This window comes from Nannobrachium achirus (assembly GCF_963921795.1).
Source record: "Nannobrachium achirus genome assembly, chromosome: 4".
Lineage (NCBI taxonomy): Eukaryota > Metazoa > Chordata > Actinopteri > Myctophiformes > Myctophidae > Nannobrachium > Nannobrachium achirus.
Window position 1 is genome coordinate 73781379 of NC_137813.1, and position 6000 is coordinate 73787378.

Here is a 6000-nt window from a genome sequence, read left to right on the forward strand (position 1 = left end):
CTCACGGACAAGATACATACGGTTAAGATCTGTGGATTTTCATTGTAATAAATACTAGTAAGACGCCTCAATTCGCCCCAATTCTTGGCCATCTGACCAGTGATGTATATCGGACCAGTTACCCATAGGCCTTACATGGAGACCCCTACTGTATATGGAGATATGCTGTAAGAGCCCCCAAAAAGCTTACTCAGTTATCCGTCATGTGAAAGTCCTATGATGTCTATGACATCTGACATCATACCCTTTTATGCCCACATGGAGATCCCTGTCTGTAGAACCAGCCACACATGGGCTGTCTTGGCCATATATGGATTCTGTTAGTGTGGCATGTGGCCGATGTGGCCTCCATATATGGGCATTCCCATTTGAATTTCTGTTAGATATGGGCATAAAAGGGATTCTGTTAGTGTGACATCGGTGAAGCCAGCATGTGATGTCAGAGTGGAAAACCCATTCTGTTCCCCTGACGTTACAGTGACGTCAGAGTATGATGTCAGCGTGACAAAACCCATAGAACCACAGTGTCAGGCGTTATAGACAGAGAGAGATACATACTGTATATACATACGGACAAGCTGTGACCGTTCACATACTAATCTGCGACCTCGCAATTATTATTATATTATTAATAATAATAATGATTCTTAGTTATTAATAATAATAATGATTCTTAGTGTGGTCAATAGGCACTCTGTGCTGTTTTATACATTTTTAACTCTGAGAGAGTATAAATGGAACCAAATAAACCCTGTATGGGTCGATTTGGTTCTGTTTATACTCTCTCTCGAGTTAAATCAACACTCAGGTTTTTACTATGTAGTTTCATGGGTACTATTATTCAGTTTATTATTATTTACTGCCTTACCATAATTATGCTCATACGTAGGTGTAGAATATATTCTTAGGCCAGTCTTGGGGCTGATTCATGCTCCACTTTTAGAGACAAATTTAGTTCGGGGAGTCACAAAATCTTGGTGGCACCGAACAGCTAAATTGATGACGGTACACGCCCCCCGATCCTCTGAATGACGCCATATCGTAGTTTAGACAGAGCCGAACCAAAATAAATTTGGCTCTAAAGTGGAGTATGCATCGGCCCTTAGGCTTTTACGCAATAGGCTAGGTCAGGTCAAGGTCCCTTTCTGCCAACAATGGCACAGGGGAACCCACTGGCACACTGGCAGAGGAGTGAGAGAGAGGATCTTTTTTTTTAAACAAACATATATATTTTTTAAACATGGTCAATCAAACAAGGTTAGCTAATTTACAATAAACTACATCCTGCACATAATTCTACATCTATTAAAACTCTGAACTTTGACCGGGTAGGGAGTCGTGGAGATTGTTGGATTATTGTCTAATCGTTATAATAATGTCCTGCCAATCAAAATGTGTCAATATATTTGATGGCGTCATTAAAATGAATTTTAACATGGCACACTGACAATCTTCTAGACAATAAAAACATAATTTGATAAAGGTTGCTGACCCAAGGCTGCAAGGTTCAGCACTGGAAATGCATGCATGAAATAAAGACATTTGGACAGATCAGTAGGCTACAGTACAGAGCAGTATCTGGACACTGCTCATCTCCATAGTATGTCCCTACTGGCTGATAGTGGGTTGACTACTTCATACTGCAGGGAGACATGGTGACATTAACTTGTCACCTTCTCTCTCATGAAGCACATGATGAGGTATAGTGAGGTACTTGATATCTAACCCAGTACCTTCTGAATATGCCTGTGCATTGTATCGTGCTCCTTGTCACTGAGGCTAAGCCAGACCTTGTCTGTTTAATGGCAACATGCTGGATTCTGGAACACTGTCACTGTTCCCCAGCAGACTACCATAACGATGCTGTAATGCGCATGATGACACTGTACTGAACTTGTGTGTGAGTGGACTGACACTTTGTCCTTGACGGGGGTGGCTGGTGAGCATAATGTACACAAGTGGAGACTACATTTAGTCATAGCGAGGCAGACATCACGATAAAATAAAGTTGTTTCAACTTTTTGTTCTCCCAGAGGTCAAATATAACCTTGACCTGAACTTTGCGATTGACCTGATATGAAAAGTAAAAAAAAAAGAAAAAAGTGTCCAAATCTGAGGCCATTCTCAGCAGGGAACTGATAGACTGCACACTCCAGGTAGGGAGACTTTACCCCAGGTGAAGGAGTTCAGATATCTTGGGGTCCTGTTCATGAATGAGAGCGGAAAAAGGAGCTTCGGAGCAGCAGGAGCTGGCGGTCTCGGAATCGCACTGTTGTGAAGAAGAGAGAGTTGAGCTAGATTGCAAAGCTCTCAGTCTACCGAGCAATCTTTTGTTCCTACTCTCACCTATGGTCATGGAGTGTGGGTCATGACTGAAAGTAACTCTTTTTATGCATTTGATGTACTGATGTTTATGTATTGACCTTGCTTATTGTAAGTCGCGTCTGCTAAATGCCTAAGTTGTAGTACAGATAGATGCCTCCTGAGCATCTCCCTATAGGGTGGTCTGGGGGCCAAAGACCAGATGGAGGGATTACATGGAGAGAACACTGGCCTGGGAACTCCTGGGGACCCCGGGGGAGGTGGATAAAAACACCCATAAACGTTGTACATTTGTTGGAAGTACAAAAACACATCAGCAAAAAAAAAAAAAAAACATACCAAGACTGAAGTGAGTGGTGCTATTTATTGTTGATTCCATTAAGCACTGCCAACGTGAACAAACTTTGAGTGCTATAGCCCCTTTTCCACTGGCCAGGTTTGTGCCAGGTTTTCCACAACAAGGACCTGGGTAGAGTGGTGTGAAAGTGGTACTAAACGTGGTACTAAAAGGTATCCAATCTAGAGGTCTGAGCTAGGCCAAACACTTCATAATGACTGATCACTCACTGACTTTTCATTTAGACCACCAGGATATAGTTGTAATACACGACAATAGATTATATTGTGTTATAACCACTATTATAATCTATTATAGTGTATTATAATTATCATAGTGATACATTAATACTTTATAGTGTATTATAATCACAGTTATAATCCATTATAGTGTATTATAATTTATGATAGTTGTAATATAAATTTATATTGCATTATAATCACAGTTAAAAGGGTCAATTTGTTTCTTACCGAAAGGGGTACTTTTGTGTAATGCAAAATGTAGATATTTTTTATGTGGTGCGGTGTGGTGTGGTGTAGTGTGGTGTACTGTGGTGTGGTCATAAGGCTTATGTGACAAGATGAAGGCCAGATGTAGGGCATGCTTCGGGACGCGTTTGTCCATGTTACGTCCCAATGCCAAATGTTGGAGCTTCGCTCAAAAACTAATAAGCTATGCTTTTATTAATCTAGACTGAGAGGCTGTAAACAATATTTTCTGACATCAACAGTGTCCCTGGATATCGACCCCAGGAAGTCTTTATAACTAGTGCTTATTGTAGTTCCCCCATTTTAAGTTAAATACAGAGTCAAATATAACATCAGAAATAGATTCTAAATAGATGTATGAGCATAGGGTAAAGTAATACATAATAATAAACTGAATTATATCACCCATGAAACTACACAGTAAAAACCTGAGTGTTGATTTAACCCGAGAGAGAGAGAGAGAGAGAGAGAGAGAGAGAGAGAGAGAGAGTATAAATGGAACCAAATGGACCCATAAGGGTTCATTTGTTTCAATTCATACTCTCTCCAGAGTTATTAATGGATAAAATAACACAGATGATTTTACTCTGTACAGACTGACTGCACTAATAATCATTAATGTTATTAATACTTATATTTATTAAAGTGTATGTCATTGGCATCATGCTATAACTCTGTATGTCAATGTTCTAAGTGTCTGTCTGTCTGTCTGTCTGTCTGTCTGTCTGTCTGTCTGTCTGTCTGTCTGTCTGCCTGCCTTCCTGCCTGCCTGCCTGCCTGCATGCCTGTTGATCCTATTGCTTGGATGTTAGACTAGAGCTAGACTAGCTTTTATTTTGAAGTTGTAGACCATGTGATTTGTGACGTGGTCATGTGACATTGATGATGCTGATTTTTTTCCCTTGACTAGAAAATGTAATAATTGGCCTATTTTCCAGATTTTTTGTGCACAAATACATTTAAAAAATTTACCAATTTTTGGCCATTTTTGTGATTTTCTTATTTGCGTTTTCACAATTTTTAAATTCTGAGCGAAAATTGAAAAAATAGCCAATTTCGTTTTTTTTAAATTCAAATTGAATATCCCAATTATACTAAGTCAACCTGGCCGTTTTTGTGATTTTCGGATTTGCGTTTTCACAATTTTTAAATTACTAACGAAAATTGGAAAAATAGCTAATTTTGGTTTATTTGATTCAAATTGAATACCCCAATTATACTAAGATCCCCCCACTGGTTTTTGTGATTTTCTTATTTGGGTTTTCTCAATTTTTTAATTCTGAACGAAAATTGAAAAAATAGCCAATTTTCTGTATTTTTTTATTCAAATTGAATATCCCAATTATACTAAGTCAACTGGCCATTTTTGTGTTTTTCTGATTTGCGTTTTCACAATTTTTAAATTCTGAACCAAAACTTGAAAAAGGGGCTAAAATGTGATTGTTTTGAATCCGTTTAGGAGGACAGAAATCACAAAAAGGGATTTTTCCCTTTTGGATTAAAATTGAACATCTCAATTATACTAAGATCCCCTGACCGTAAACCTGGCTGTTTTTGTGATTTTCTGATTTGCGTTTTCATAATTTTTAAATTACTAACGAAAATTGGAAAAATGGCTAATTTTTGTTTATTTGATTCAAATTGAATACCCCAATTATACTAAGATCCCCCCACTGTTTTTGTGTTTTTCTGATTTGCGTTTTCACAATTTTTAAATTCTGAACCAAAACTTGAAAAAGGGGCTAAAATGTGATTGTTTTGAATCCGTTTGGGAGGACAGAAATCACAAAAAGGGATTTTTCCCTTTTGGATTAAAATTGAACATCTCAATTATACTAAGATCCCCTGACCATCCCCCCACTGTTTTTGTGTTTTTCTGATTTGCGTTTTCACAATTTTTTAATTCTGAACCAAAACTTGAAAAAGGGGCTAAAATGTGATTGTTTTGAATCCGTTTGGGAGGACAGAAATCACAAAAAGGGATTTTTCTATGTTGGATTAAAATTGAACATCTCAATTATACTAAGATCCCCTGACCAAACAGGTCAGGGGATCTTAGTATAATTGGATAATTCAATTTAAATCCAAAATAGAAAAATCCATTTTTGTGATTTCTGTCCTCCCAACAAATTCAAAATAATCACATTTTGCCCCTTTTTCAATTTTTCAATTCAAATTGAATAACACAAATTATACTAAGATCCCATGACCGGGGGATCTTAGTATAATTGGGGTATTCAATTAGAATCAAATAAACAAAATTTGCTATTTTTTAAATTTTCGTTTAGAATTTAAAAATTGTGAAAACGCAAATCAGAAAATCACAAAAACAGCCAGGTTGTCTTCGTATAATTGGGATATTCAATTTGAATAAAAAGAAACAGTAATTGGCTATTTTTCCAATTTTCGTTCAGAATTGAAAAATTGAGAAAACCCAAATAAGAAAATCACAAAAATGGCCAAAAATGTATTTGTGCACAAAAAAATCTGGAAAATAGGCCCATTATTCAATTTTCTAGTCAAGGAAACAAAATCAGCATCATCAATGTCACGTGACCACGTCACAAATCACATGGTCTACAACTTCAAAATAAAAGCTAGTCTAGCTCTAGTCTAACATCCAAGCAATAGGATCAACAGGCATGCAGGCAGGCAGGCAGGCAGACAGACAGACAGACAGACAGACAGACAGACACTTAGAACATTGACATACAGAGTTATAGAATGATGCCAATGACATACACTTTAATAAATAGTATTAATAACATTAATGATTATTAGTGCAGTCAGTCTGTACGGAGTAAAATCATCTGTGTTATTTTATCCATTAATAACTCTTGAGAGAGTATGAAT